The 15,033-nt window shown below is 45.4% G+C and overlaps 8 non-coding genes across 8 annotated transcripts; all 8 read right to left on the reverse strand.

Moving 5' to 3' along the window:
* Window positions 1-3,724: 3,724 nt before the first annotated feature.
* Window positions 3,725-3,806, reverse strand: trnas-aga (transfer RNA serine (anticodon AGA)). The gene has a single exon. It is a non-coding gene; the product is annotated as a tRNA-Ser (tRNA).
* A 1,049-nt stretch (window positions 3,807-4,855) lies between these two features.
* trnah-gug (transfer RNA histidin (anticodon GUG)) lies at window positions 4,856-4,927 on the reverse strand. Its single transcript has one exon. It is a non-coding gene; the product is annotated as a tRNA-His (tRNA).
* A 1,337-nt stretch (window positions 4,928-6,264) lies between these two features.
* Window positions 6,265-6,346, reverse strand: trnas-uga (transfer RNA serine (anticodon UGA)). Its single transcript has one exon. It is a non-coding gene; the product is annotated as a tRNA-Ser (tRNA).
* Window positions 6,347-7,176: 830 nt separating this feature from the next.
* trnak-uuu (transfer RNA lysine (anticodon UUU)) lies at window positions 7,177-7,249 on the reverse strand. The gene has a single exon. It is a non-coding gene; the product is annotated as a tRNA-Lys (tRNA).
* Window positions 7,250-8,524: 1,275 nt separating this feature from the next.
* trnah-gug (transfer RNA histidin (anticodon GUG)) lies at window positions 8,525-8,596 on the reverse strand. The gene has a single exon. It is a non-coding gene; the product is annotated as a tRNA-His (tRNA).
* A 630-nt stretch (window positions 8,597-9,226) lies between these two features.
* trnak-uuu (transfer RNA lysine (anticodon UUU)) lies at window positions 9,227-9,299 on the reverse strand. The gene has a single exon. It is a non-coding gene; the product is annotated as a tRNA-Lys (tRNA).
* A 1,066-nt stretch (window positions 9,300-10,365) lies between these two features.
* Window positions 10,366-10,447, reverse strand: trnas-uga (transfer RNA serine (anticodon UGA)). Its single transcript has one exon. It is a non-coding gene; the product is annotated as a tRNA-Ser (tRNA).
* A 128-nt stretch (window positions 10,448-10,575) lies between these two features.
* On the reverse strand, window positions 10,576-10,647 carry trnah-gug (transfer RNA histidin (anticodon GUG)). Its single transcript has one exon. It is a non-coding gene; the product is annotated as a tRNA-His (tRNA).
* Window positions 10,648-15,033: the final 4,386 nt, after the last annotated feature.

Raw genomic sequence — 15,033 nt, forward strand, 5'->3', positions numbered from 1 at the left:
GTTTATTTAAAAAAAAAACTACGCTGGTCGCTATGGCGCCCTCCATGCAGCAGCCAAGAAAAAGGTCTATAATTGTAACAAGTAGGGGTGTGAATCTACACTGGTCTCATGGTTTGGTTACAATTATCATGCCATCAATTCAGTTCAATTCGATATCTCGGTGCATCTTGGTGCATTGACGATGCTTTCCATACATAATTAGATTATTTCTTCATAACACGAGACATGTGTTTTATTAAAATCTATAAATATATTTCTATATTATTTGTAATACAATTTTGTTCTTTAATACAGCAGTCAGATATATAAACGGTCCCCTTAATTTGACCTCTTCAAAGAAAACACTCTTTCTGAATGTATCAAACAAAACTCATGCACAGAAGACAGCATGAATAAAATCCTGCAGGTGCCCATGTGATTGGTCATTGTCTTCTTCTGCTCATTACAGAAAGGGCTGCGATTGGCTTTAGAAATAAGCGCTGTCCACCGATGGCAGAAAGAACAACTGCGGTTACAGTCTGCATGCGCATAATACGCGGTTATCAGGTAATCCATAAAAGGCACAGTGGACAAAACTCGCACCTCACGCTCATGTCTGGATGCACAAGTAGCGCTTTAACAGCCAAGAGGAGAAGAAAAGTTACCTCACAAACAGGCCAGCAGGTCAAACGTCCAAAGTGAGAGAGAGAGAGAAGTAAAGATGGAGTTTTACAGCATTTCCCTGTAGTAGTGAAATAGCGGCTCATGTGCTGTGCCACCTTCACTGTAGTAAATGCGTTATTGACTCACACTCACCTCCGCCATAGTATCGCTCATAGGAGATAAATGATGTCAGTACGTAATAACTGGTTATGATCTATTACTGAACCAATATCAATAATTTTGCCATTAGAACTTTAGTTTTGTAGTAGGCCAAACTGAAGAATTATTTTACAAAAACAGTAAATTAAAATAAATCTGATTTATGAAAGCTCATTAAAAAACTCCCTTCACATTAATTTATACTATTAATTCATACAAGTTGTATCTTCTGTCTGTCCTCACCCTATAAACTGAAGATCAGAAAAGAGCTTTCTAGTGTCTTTTTAAAGCCATTCAGTGGAAAAGCACAAGGCCAGTGATGCTCCACATACTTGAGTTTGTCCAGTGTGTAGTTTGGATCCTCCAGTTGTTCAGAGAGCAGCTTGACTCCTGAATCTCCTGGATGATTGTAGCTCAGATCCAGCTCTCTCAGGTGTGAGGGGTTTGAAGTCAGAGCTGAAGACAGAAAACCACAGCCTTCCTCTGTCACCATACAGCCAGACAATCTACAAACACAGCAATAGTCCACATCACACAGTTGGAAAATCACACATCTCTGTGTTGTGAAGAGGCTGACTGCTGTTTCTGCTCATGTCAACAGCAGTGATGAACAAACACATCCTGATTAGCTCTCCTTATTGATCAAGCCCTGAGATCTCAAATTGAGTTCTAATGAGGTTCGAGTCCAAGTCAAGACAGAGTGCAAAGAGATTTGATCTCAAGTTTAAGACTAAATAATCCTACACATTATTCATTTAAAACTGTAATTGATTTGGATTGAGAATAAAGAATTTGAAAAACTCATTTCTCCAATCCTCAACGTTTTACATTTGTAAAGAATCCACTGAATAATTTAAGGATAATCCAAAAGATCATTTTCAACAGATCACAAAGTTGTAGACATTTATAAAATGAAAGTTACATGTGACATTGCAGTTTAACACACTTCAGTAGAATCTGAACAGAATAGCAGACTTATCAATCTAGCTGAAATGTTCATCTAAGTGTCAGCTATATTGCACACCTTTAAGATGTTGATGTGTGTTAAAATCCTCAATGAAATTAACTGATCATTCTCTTTAAACTCTTCAGCTTTTAACTGTGGAATACTTTGTGCACAAGCCCAATAATGATGTATTATCTTAATATGATTTGAGTTGACTTTAATAGAGATTAAAACTTTAAAAGGGTTTTAGGTCATTGGCAGCTAAATGCATGTTTACAGAAGGTTGTATGACTGTAAGACATTTATTCAAATACTATCAATGTTTGAAATGTTTAATCAGGTGTCTTACTTTAAAGACGCTCCCTAAATCTGTAAATATCAGATATGTTACAATGTCATATCATTTACATAACATTATAAGCAATGCTAACTCTTATGTTTGGGATAAAACATGCTAAGAGTTAACGTTATCTAGCTCCAGCCTAACATTACCTGTATTAGTTCTGCCTTAGCAGCCAGGTGTCTGAAGGAATACAACATTGTCACTCATGTTTCTGAATGAAAGAGATTAATGAACACTTGTACACTTCAACCCTTCCACACATGAGTTTAAATACTCAAGTTCCCATGACAACGCGTCAAGTTCATCACGTGACCCTCCAGCCCCCATGATCTATCTATATATCGTATTTTGTTTCTTTTTGCCTTTTTCTGTAAATATTGACAAATGTTTATTTATATTATGAAATTTCTGATACTCTGATTCCCAAATATGTGACAGAACATATATTTTGTCTTTTAAACAGTTTAATGATCGTATCATTATTATTATTATTAATGGTGCGTTGTTGTTGCTAGAAAAATTATGCTATATTAACGCAAGTATCCTCAGCTGTATCCCATCTAGACTTCACCCTCTCCTGCAGGTGGGTGAAGGCTAGATCAGATACAGCTGAGATTACTCACATCAAGATAGCATCATTTTTTGTGACACTGCACAACAAATAATATTTGTACATTACTGTGAGGGTTGGGTTTAGGGTTGCTGTAAGGTTAGTTGCTAATAAAATACAATAATGAGTAATTTAATAAATAATATAAAACTTTTTTTCACTTTCGATCGCAGCTGTATCCCTTATAGCAACAACCGCAGGAGAGATGCGAGCTGCTGGATTTACTACATTTTCTTCTGAAATACATGAAGGTAAGTAACTGTTTATCTGAGTGAGGAACAGAGAAAATATTCTAGCAGCATAAACAGTGTGTATCTTACGTGAATAAAGCACATCGTCCAGTTTAATTGATAAATAATTATTATTGCATGTGCATTTTACAAGCCTTAAATAGTATGTTTTGCTTGTAGTTGTGTGTATTTGAATGTCTGAAACCTGATTTGTTTGAAAGCACAGATAAATTGTGAGCACAGCACACCTCTTTCTGTGCCTCAGTGTGTGCCGTCAGATTTGAGTTTAGCAGTTGATGACGTGTGCTCTGAATATTCTAATCACACCGGTGTGATCGCATGCTTCAGGGACCAGCCAAGGCTGATCACACCGGTGTGATTATACATGTGAAAGGGTTAAATATGTTTGTCTATACACATGTTTGTATATATAGGAATATATAAATGACATATTTTATATATATGAATATATTTATTTCTTTTACTGACAATACACTGAGTGGGGAAAGAGGCTTCCATATTTGTTAACCCAATATGTAACTATCTTTTTGTATTCACTGTTGAGTGGAGAATCTTTTAGATTACATAATAAAAGTTCTACTATATATAGTGATTACATAATAAAAGTTCCACTATAATGACTGTACGGTCGCGGCAAACCACTGTCGCTCACCCACAGCTGCCTGGTCACTAAGTGACAGGGGCTTGTTTGTGAGTTGCAGAGGAGGATTCCAATTACGTATAGGAGGCTTGAAAGAAAAGAGAACAACAACATAAGTGGACGTGCAAAATAACGTAGTCGGCAGGATTCGAACCTGCGCGGGGAAACCCCAATGGATTTCTAGTCCATCGCCTTAACCACTCGGCCACGACTACAGACATCTGCTTTCTCTCTCCTGCTGAGGTGGCAACCAAGCACAGGGTCAACAGGGGTAGAGGAAGGTGCACTAGCTCTAGTGCAACTTTTCCGTACAATCTCTGGGAAGCAGGGACAGCATAGCTCTCTAATCTAACAAACTCAGCTAACTTCATGGGCACTCTTTCCACACAAGCTGATGATCTGAATTCAGAGCAACGTGCTCTCGCAGGCCACACCACAAACGACAGCCACCAAGTGATATGAAAAGAACAACAAGGTCTCTGACAAACAGACAGGCCTTCGCCCGAACAGGGACTTGATGCCTGGACCCTCAGATTAAAAGTCTGATGATCTACCGACTGAGCTATCCGGGCTCCTGTCTGCTGAAGCACCTGTTTGCGGAGTTGGACCTCTGCAAGCCCCTTGCCGGCTAACAACACTTTCTCATCACAGCACAGACCTGCGTCCTCTTAAAAAAAAACAGATGCAGGCGTCCTCCAGGAAACGGCGTTTCAGAGCTGTGCCATGCCACTGCTGAGCTGCACCGTGAAAGACCTTGAAGTCATTAGGTGTTACCAAAGCCATGGTCCAAAAGCATGGCCAAAAGCACATTTCGCCTGGGCCTTTTGGAACTGTGCTAGCATCAGTCTTGAAAAGAGCTGTGCATAAAGCAACTCTCCAGAAGCAGATGGAGTGGGGAAAATGTGCCACAAAGGGACAGCCAAAAAGGACTGGGCGACTTGGAAAAAAAACTATCAAATCCCAATCTTGATGAGCCGTACAAGATGTTGCTGTCGATTTATTGAACGTTTCTCTAGGCAACATCAGAGTGTAGGGACTACAAAAAAAGCTAAATTGCGACTAGTCGCTGGACTTGAATTATTCAATATGGGATTAAACACGCAGGCCCGCAAAGAAACGTCGCAAAAGCCACAGTTGCATGGTCGCAGCTCGTTGACTTTTTCTGCTGAATGTGGGCAACATTGAACGCAGCACAGTTGGGGCATAAATGGCCTGAGGTTGTAAAAAGCAGCACAAGCATTGCTCGCAGTTAACTGGAACACGCTGCCGTGACCCGGATTCGAACCGGGGTTGCTGCGGCCACAACACAGAGTACTGACCACTATACGATCACGGCACACCGCTCGCTCACCGATAACCTCTGCAGCTGCCTGGACACTAAGGGACTCTGGTTTGTGACCATGATTCAAACTGGGATTTCTCTGGCCACAACACAGAGTACGGATGACTGTATGGTCGCGGCAAACCACTGTCGCTCACCCACAGCTGCCTGGTCACTAAGTGACGGGCTTGTTTGTGAGTTGCAGAGGAGGATTCCAATTACGTATAGGAGGCTTGAAAGAAAAGAGAACAACAACATAAGTGGACGTGCAAAACAACGTAGTCGGCAGGGTTCGAACCTCCGCGGGGAGACCCCAATGGATTTCAAGTCCATCGCCTTAAACTCTCGGCCACGACTACGCATGCTGGCAGCCTGTTGACTTTTTCTGCTGAATGTGGGCAACATTGAACACAACACAGTTGGGGCATAAATGGCCTGAGGTTGTAAAAAGCGGCACAAGCATTGCTCGCAGTTAACAGGAACACGCTGCCGTGACCCGGATTCGATCCGGGGTTGCTGCGGCCACAACACAGGGTACTGTCCACTATACGATCACGGCACACCGCTCACTCACCGAAAAGCTCTGCAGCTGCCTGGACACTAAGGGACACTGGTTTGTGACCGGGATTCAAACTGGGATTTCTCTGGCCACAACACAGAGTACGGATGACTGTACGGTCGCGGCAAACCACTGTCACTCACCCACAGCTGCCTGGTCACTAAGTGACAGGGGCTTGTTTGTGAGATGCAGAGGAGGATTGCAATTACGTACAGGAGGCTTGGAAGAAAAGAGAACAACAACATAAGTGGACGTGCAAAACAACATAGTTGGCAGGATTCAAACCTGCACGGGGAAGCCCCAATGGATTTCTAGTCCATCGCCTTAACCACTCGGCCACGACTACAGACATCTGCTTTCTGTCTCCTGCTGAGGTGGCAACCAAGCACAGGTTCAACAGGGGTCCAAAAGCATGGCCAAAAGCACATTTCGCCTGGGCCTTTTGGAACTGTGCTAGCATCAGTCTTGAAAAGAGCTGTGCATAAAGCAACTCTCCAGAAGCAGATGGAGTGGGGAAAATGTGCCACAAAGGGACAGCCAAAAAGGACTGGGCGACTTGGAAAAAAAACTATCAAATCCCAATCTTGATGAGCCGTACAAGATGTTGCTGTCGATTTATTGAACATTTCTCTAGACAACATCAGAGTGTAGGGACTACAAAAAAAGCTAAATTGCGACTAGTCGCTGGACTTGAATTATTCAATATGGGATTAAACACGCAGGCCCGCAACCAAACGTCGCAAAAGCCACAGTTCCTCTCACAGAGAGAAAAAGCAAAAGCAGCTGGCTGTTCCGTAGTCGGCAGGGTTCGAACCTGCGCGGGGAGACCCCAATGGATTTCAAGTCCATCGCCTTAACCTCTCGGCCACGACTACGCATGGTGGCAGCTCATTGACTTTTTCTGCTGAATGTGGGCAACATTGAACGCAGCACAGTTGGGGCATAAATGGCCTGAGGTTGTAAAAAGCAGCACAAGCATTGCTCGCAGTTAACAGGAACACGGTGCCGTGACCCGGATTCGAACTGGGGTTGTTGCGGCCACAACACAGAGTACTGACCACTATACGATCACGGCACACCGCTCGCTCACCGATAAGCTCTGCAGCTGCCTGGACACTAAGGGACACTGGTTTGTAACCGTGATTCAAACTGGGATTTCTCTGGCCACAACACAGACTACGGATGACTGTACGGTCGCGGCAAACCACTGTCGCTCACCCACAGCTGCCTGGTCACTAAGTGACAGGGGCTTGTTTGTGAGTTGCAGAGGAGGATTCCAATTACGTATAGGAGGCTTGAAAGAAAAGAGAACAACAACATAAGTGGACGTGCAAAACAACGTAGTCGGCAGGATTCGAACCTGCGCGGGGAAACCCCAATGGATTTCTAGTCCATCGCCTTAACGACTCGGCCACAACTACAGACATCTGCTTTCTCTCTCCTGCTGAGGTGGCAACCAAGCACAGGGTCAACAGGGGTAGAGGAAGGTGCACTAGCTCTAGTGCAACTTTTCCGTACAATCTCTGGGAAGCAGGGACAGCATAGCTCTCTAATCTAACAAACTCAGCTAACTTCATGGGCACTCTTTCCACACAAGCTGATGATCTGAATTCAGAGCAACGTGCTCTCGCAGGCCACACCACAATGGACAGCCACCAAGTGATATGAAAAGAACAACGAGGTCTCTGACAAACAGACAGGCCTTCGCCCGAACAGGGACTTGAACCCTGGACCCTCAGATTAAAAGTCTGATGCTCTACCGACTGAGCTATCCAGGCTCCTGTCTGTCGAGGCACCTGTTTGCGGAGTTGGACCTCTGCAAGCCCCTTGCCGGCTAACAACACTTTCTCATCACAGCACAGACCTGCGTCCTCTTAAAAAAAACCAGATGCAGGCGTCCTCCAGGAAACGGCGTTTCAGAGCTGTGCCATGCCACTGCTGAGCTGCACCGTGAAAGACCTTGAAGTCATTAGGTGTTACCAAAGCCATGGTCCAAAAGCATGGCCAAAAGCACATTTCGCCTGGGCCTTTTGGAGGTGTGAGGTGAGGTGGCAACCAAGCACAGGGTCAACAGGGGTAGAGGAAGGTGCACTAGCTCTAGTGCAACTTTTCCGTACAATCTCTGGGAAGCAGGGACAGCATAGCTCTCTAATCTAACAAACTCAGCTAACTTCATGGGCACTCTTTCCACACAAGCTGATGATCTGAATTCAGAGCAACGTGCTCTCGCAGGCCACACCACAATGGACAGCCACCAAGTGATATGAAAAGAACAACGAGGTCTCTGACAAACAGACAGGCCTTCGCCCGAACAGGGACTTGAACCCTGGACACAGACCTGCGTCCTCTTAAAAAAAAACAGATGCAGGCGTCCTCCAGGAAACGGCGTTTCAGAGCTGTGCCATGCCACTGCTGAGCTGCACCGTGAAAGACCTTGAAGTCATTAGGTGTTACCAAAGCCATGGTCCAAAAGCACATTTCGCCTGGGCCTTTTGGAACTGTGCTAGCATCAGTCTTGAAAAGAGCTGTGCATAAAGCAACTCTCCAGAAGCAGATGGAGTGGGGAAAATGTGCCACAAAGGGACAGCCAAAACGGACTGGGCGACTTGGAAAAAAAACTATCAAATCCCAAACTTATGAGCCGTACAAGATGTTGCTGTCGATTTATTGAACGTTTCTCTAGGCAACATCAGAGTGTAGGGACTACAAAAAAAAGCTAAATTGCGACTAGTCGCTGGACTTGAATTATTCAATATGGGATTAAACACGCAGGCCCGCAACCAAACGTCGCAAAAGCCACAGTTCCTCTCACAGAGAGAAAAAGCAAAAGCAGTTGGCTGTTCCGTAGTCGGCAGAGTTCGAACCTGCGCGGGGAGACCCCAATGGATTTCAAGTCCATCGCCTTAACCTCTCGGCCACGACTTCGCATGGTCGCAGCTCGTTGACTTTTTCGCCTGAATGTGGGCAACATTGAACGCAGCACAGTTGGGGCATAAATGGCCTGAGGTTGTAAAAAGCAGCACAAGCATTGCTCGCAGTTAACAGGAACACGCTGCCGTGACCCGGATTCGAACCGGGGTTGCTGCGGCCACAACACAGAGTACTGACCACTATACGATCACGGCACACCGCTCGCTCACCGATAAGCTCTGCAGCTGCCTGGACACTAAGGGACACTGGTTTGTGACCGTGATTCAAACTGGGATTTCTCTGGCCACAACACAGAGTACGGATGACTGTACGGTCGCGGCAAACCACTGTCGCTCACCCACAGCTGCCTGGTCACTAAGTGACAGGGGCTTGTTTGTGAGTTGCAGAGGAGGATTCCAATTACGTATAGGAGGCTTGAAAGAAAAGAGAACAACAACATAAGTGGACGTGCAAAACAACGTAGTCGGCAGGATTCGAACCTGCGCGGGGAAACCCCAATGGATTTCTAGTCCATCGCCTTAACGACTCGGCCACAACTACAGACATCTGCTTTCTCTCTCCTGCTGAGGTGGCAACCAAGCACAGGGTCAACAGGGGTAGAGGAAGGTGCACTAGCTCTAGTGCAACTTTTCCGTACAATCTCTGGGAAGCAGGGACAGCATAGCTCTCTAATCTAACAAACTCAGCTAACTTCATGGGCACTCTTTCCACACAAGCTGATGATCTGAATTCAGAGCAACGTGCTCTCGCAGGCCACACCACAATGGACAGCCACCAAGTGATATGAAAAGAACAACGAGGTCTCTGACAAACAGACAGGCCTTCGCCCGAACAGGGACTTGAACCCTGGACCCTCAGATTAAAAGTCTGATGCTCTACCGACTGAGCTATCCAGGCTCCTGTCTGTCGAGGCACCTGTTTGCGGAGTTGGACCTCTGCAAGCCCCTTGCCGGCTAACAACACTTTCTCATCACAGCACAGACCTGCGTCCTCTTAAAAAAAACCAGATGCAGGCGTCCTCCAGGAAACAGCGTTTCAGAGCTGTGCCATGCCACTGCTGAGCTGCACCGTGAAAGACCTTGAAGTCATTAGGTGTTACCAAAGCCATGGTCCAAAAGCATGGCCAAAAGCACATTTCGCCTGGGCCTTTTGGAGGTGTGAGGTGAGGTGGCAACCAAGCACAGGGTCAACAGGGGTAGAGGAAGGTGCACTAGCTCTAGTGCAACTTTTCCGTACAATCTCTGGGAAGCAGGGACAGCATAGCTCTCTAATCTAACAAACTCAGCTAACTTCATGGGCACTCTTTCCACACAAGCTGATGATCTGAATTCAGAGCAACGTGCTCTCGCAGGCCACACCACAATGGACAGCCACCAAGTGATATGAAAAGAACAACGAGGTCTCTGACAAACAGACAGGCCTTCGCCCGAACAGGGACTTGAACCCTGGACACAGACCTGCGTCCTCTTAAAAAAAAACAGATGCAGGCGTCCTCCAGGAAACGGCGTTTCAGAGCTGTGCCATGCCACTGCTGAGCTGCACCGTGAAAGACCTTGAAGTCATTAGGTGTTACCAAAGCCATGGTCCAAAAGCACATTTCGCCTGGGCCTTTTGGAACTGTGCTAGCATCAGTCTTGAAAAGAGCTGTGCATAAAGCAACTCTCCAGAAGCAGATGGAGTGGGGAAAATGTGCCACAAAGGGACAGCCAAAACGGACTGGGCGACTTGGAAAAAAAACTATCAAATCCCAAACTTATGAGCCGTACAAGATGTTGCTGTCGATTTATTGAACGTTTCTCTAGGCAACATCAGAGTGTAGGGACTACAAAAAAAAAGCTAAATTGCGACTAGTCGCTGGACTTGAATTATTCAATATGGGATTAAACACGCAGGCCCGCAACCAAACGTCGCAAAAGCCACAGTTCCTCTCACAGAGAGAAAAAGCAAAAGCAGTTGGCTGTTCCGTAGTCGGCAGGGTTCGAACCTGCGCGGGGAGACCCCAATGGATTTCAAGTCCATCGCCTTAACCTCTCGGCCACGACTTCGCATGGTCGCAGCTCGTTGACTTTTTCGCCTGAATGTGGGCAACATTGAACGCAGCACAGTTGGGGCATAAATGGCCTGAGGTTGTAAAAAGCAGCACAAGCATTGCTCGCAGTTAACAGGAACACGCTGCCGTGACCCGGATTCGAACCGGGGTTGCTGCGGCCACAACACAGAGTACTGACCACTATACGATCACGGCACACCGCTCGCTCACCGATCAGCTCTGCAGCTGCCTGGACACTAAGGGACACTGGTTTGTGACCGTGATTCAAACTGGGATTTCTCTGGCCACAACACAGAGTACGGATGACTGTACGGTCGCGGCAAACCACTGTCGCTCACCCACAGCTGCCTGGTCACTAAGTGACAGGGGCTTGTTTGTGAGTTGCAGAGGAGGATTCCAATTACGTATAGGAGGCTTGAAAGAAAAGAGAACAACAACATAAGTGGACGTGCAAAACATCGTAGTCGGCAGGAATCGAACCTGCGCGGGGAAACCCCAAAGGATTTCTAGTACATCGCCTTAACCACTCGGCCACGACTACAGATGTCTGCTTTCTCTCTCCTGCTGAGATGGCAACCAAGCACAGGGTCAACAGGGGTAGAGGAAGGTGCACTAGCTCTTGTGCAACTTTTCCATACAATCTCTGGGAAGCAGGGACAGCATAGCTCTCTAATCTAACACACTCAGCTAACTTCATGGGCACTCTTTCCACACAAGCTGATGATCTGAATTAAGAGCAAAAGCCACAGTTCCTCTCACAGAGAGAAAAAGCAAAAGCAGCTGGCTGTTCCGTAGTCGGCAGGGTTTGAACCTCCGCGGGGAGACCCCAATGGATTTCAAGTCCATCGCCTTAAACTCTCGGCCACGACTACGCATGCTGGCAGCCTGTTGACTTTTTCTGCTGAATGTGGGCAACATTGAACGCAACACAGTTGGGGCATAAATGGCCTGAGGTTGTAAAAAGCGGCACAAGCATTGCTCGCAGTTAACAGGAACACGCTGCCGTGACCCGGATTCGATCCGGGGTTGCTGCGGCCACAACACAGAGTACTGACCACTATACGATCACGGCACACCGCTCACTCACCGAAAAGCTCTGCAGCTGCCTGGACACTAAGGGACACTGGTTTGTGACCGGGATTCAAACTGGGATTTCTCTGGCCACAACACAGAGTACGGATGACTGTACGGTCGCGGCAAACCACTGTCACTCACCCACAGCTGCCTGGTCACTAAGTGACAGGGGCTTGTTTGTGAGATGCAGAGGAGGATTGCAATTACGTATAGGAGGCTTGGAAGAAAAGAGAACAACAACATAAGTGGACGTGCAAAACAACATAGTTGGCAGGATTCAAACCTGCACGGGGAAGCCCCAATGGATTTCTAGTCCATCGCCTTAACCACTCGGCCACGACTACAGACATCTGCTTTCTGTCTCCTGCTGAGGTGGCAACCAAGCACAGGTTCAACAGGGGTCCAAAAGCATGGCCAAAAGCACATTTCGCCTGGGCCTTTTGGAACTGTGCTAGCATCAGTCTTGAAAAGAGCTGTGCATAAAGCAACTCTCCAGAAGTAGATGGAGTGGGGAAAATGTGCCACAAAGGGACAGCCAAAAAGGACTGGGCGACTTGGAAAAAAAACTATCAAATCCCAATCTTGATGAGCCGTACAAGATGTTGCTGTCGATTTATTGAACATTTCTCTAGACAACATCAGAGTGTAGGGACTACAAAAAAAGCTAAATTGCGACTAGTCGCTGGACTTGAATTATTCAATATGGGATTAAACACGCAGGCCCGCAACCAAACGTCGCAAAAGCCACAGTTCCTCTCACAGAGAGAAAAAGCAAAAGCAGCTGGCTGTTCCGTAGTCGGCAGGGTTCGAACCTGCGCGGGGAGACCCCAATGAATTTCAAGTGCATCGCCTTAACCTCTCAGCCACGACTACGCATGGTGGCAGCTTGTTGACTTTTTCTGCTGAATGTGGGCAACATTGAACGCAGCACAGTTGGGGCATAAATGGCCTGAGGTTGTAAAAAGCGGCACAAGCATTGCTTGAAAGACACGGGGTACTTGAAGTCAAGATCTTCATTACCAAAGCTTAGCGGAACCATTTAAGTTTGTAACGTGATAGTGAGATTCAAACAAGATTGGATGAATCTTATTTGAAGTGTGCAGCAAGTCTGAGAATTCGAAGCTAACTATTGTCCTCAGATCATCACGCCTAAGTTTTGAGAAGACCAGTCGGAATTGTTTCACACAACTTAAATGTAACCCAACAAAGACAACCCAGATGGGACTTGAACCCACAATCCCCTGCCTTATCCATTAGGCCACTGGGTCAACACTAGCCTTTGTCATATCTGATGTATGGCTCAGGAAGTTCTTGTTACTCAGAAAACAGTTCTTTAGGATCCCTGTGCCATATTGCATTCAGACGATCTGATGTGTACACCTAATGACAAAACAGCTTCTCTGAGGAGTTTTCCATTGTCATGTCTTTTTGACCTAAGGGTATGAACCTAGCTTTTTAAAGGTAATACTGGATTGTCTTGCACAGTCAACCTAAAAGGAACTGCATCAAAGACAACCCAGTTGGTACTTTAAACCCACAATCCCCAGCTTCGAAGGCTGGTGCCTTATCCATTAGGCCACTGGACTGTTTTATACTTACTGTGAACTGTAATATGCCTCCAGGGAGTTGCTGACACACGTAACAAAAACAACATAAACAAAGAGTAGATTGGATCGGTCTCACAGAATTTTTTGTGGCACTGCAGACTGCTTCTACTGGGCTCGTTGGTCTAGGGGTGTGATTCTCGCTTTGGTTGCGAGAGGTCCCGGGTTCAAATCCCGGACGAGTCCTACGACAGTCATAGAAAAAGCAGCGGTGCTGTGCTATCCATGATGTTTTTATGTTAATTGTAGCAGCTTTTGCTGTGACTTTACTTAATGAACATTTAGTGGACTTCTGATCTAAATCAGTCTAACATGTACAACTATACAGACAAAAAAAGGAGCGGCAATGATTCGGTTGATAGATTTGTTTACGGATCTTGAACAACCCACCAGCTTTATATGTAAGCACCATTTTTACACCGTCTTTTTACACCGTCTCCTCTCTGTAGGCACCATGCAGGATTCGAAATGGCCTTTCGCGTTAGGTATCTCGTTACCCTTTTAGTCATAAGAGGTAACATGCATGGCAATGCAGGAAGTTAATGACATGCAAACACATCTCAAGAAGGTTTTCACAGCTACCGTGTTTCATCCACCAAACATTGTTCCCAAATTGAAGTGAGACCTTCAAAGACAACCTAGATGGGATTTGAACCAACAATCCCAAGCCCTGGAGGTTGATGCCTTATCCCTTGGCCACTGGGCCATTTCGGCAATCATTTGGCATGGATTTTTTGTATGCCTTCAACAAGATGCCAACGAAAAGGAACCGGGTAACACTTTATTTTGATGGTCCCCCTTTAGATAGTCTGCTGACCGTAAGTTACTTTTCAAGTTCTTATCTGTTTACTTTCATCTGGATAGTATCTGTAGATTGTCTTTAAATGTTCTTAGGCAATCAATACAATGTCTACAGCATGTAAACATTTATTAAACTTTCGGTAAGATAAGTGTTACCTAATTAGGTTCTAGATGTTCAACAGTGTATCAGTAGATATGCAACAAATCTTCAACAGATGTTCAGCAATGTATTAGTAGATATGCAACAAATCCTAACAAGTTTTCAGAACATTGACCACCAAGATGTTTGTTGTTATTGTCTGCATGTAGTTGTTATCCAGTTTATGAATAGACTTTGAGTAAACATTCAGATGCCTATAAGTAGCAACGCAAGATATTTTAACATGAACTTTAATCAAATATAAAATTAGGGTTAGGTACAATCTAAGAGTGTTCAATTAACTATTTGTTGCATTTAACCTAACTTTCAGTAGACAGTTATTTTACTTTAAAGGGCACATAGTTTACCTATTTTTTATGATTTAATATTAATATTATGGTTCTTCTGAGTGTGCCAGTTTAGGTTAAGTTTAAAACACAATTCAGATTTTTTTATTATAATGTGTTAAAAAGTGTCATGTTGGGGCGTGTCCACAGTTCGCTGATTTATGGGTGTGTTGCTTCACATGTAAATTAGTTTCGGCTTCCCGCCAACATAACAAGGGGCGGGGCCATGAGCTCTGCGTTTGCAACAGAGTCTGACAGGCAGACAGAGAAGGAGCAGGGGTGAGAGGTTTAGCAATCAGTTGTACATGTACGACTCGGACACAGACCAAGCAGAGAGTACAAAATCATATGTGTCTTTGTACAGGTTTACATCCAACTGTGTGCTAGTTTCAAGTGCTGAGCTTGTACATAGAAACTAATAACCACGCACACTGAATTAACTTTTACTGAGGCACCGGATGCGCCGCTCGAAGCCGCGACACGGCACACCAGACACTCTCTGTGGCGGGGCAGAAACATGAAGTGTCCGGAATCATCGCGCCATGCATATTTAAATTCTAAATTAAATGCTAGGCGCCTAGCCGTCGACTTGAGTGTACCCTGATAGAAACCTATG

The sequence above is a fragment of the Danio aesculapii genome, chromosome 4 (genome assembly GCF_903798145.1).
Source record: "Danio aesculapii chromosome 4, fDanAes4.1, whole genome shotgun sequence".
In the NCBI taxonomy this organism is placed as follows: domain Eukaryota; kingdom Metazoa; phylum Chordata; class Actinopteri; order Cypriniformes; family Danionidae; genus Danio; species Danio aesculapii.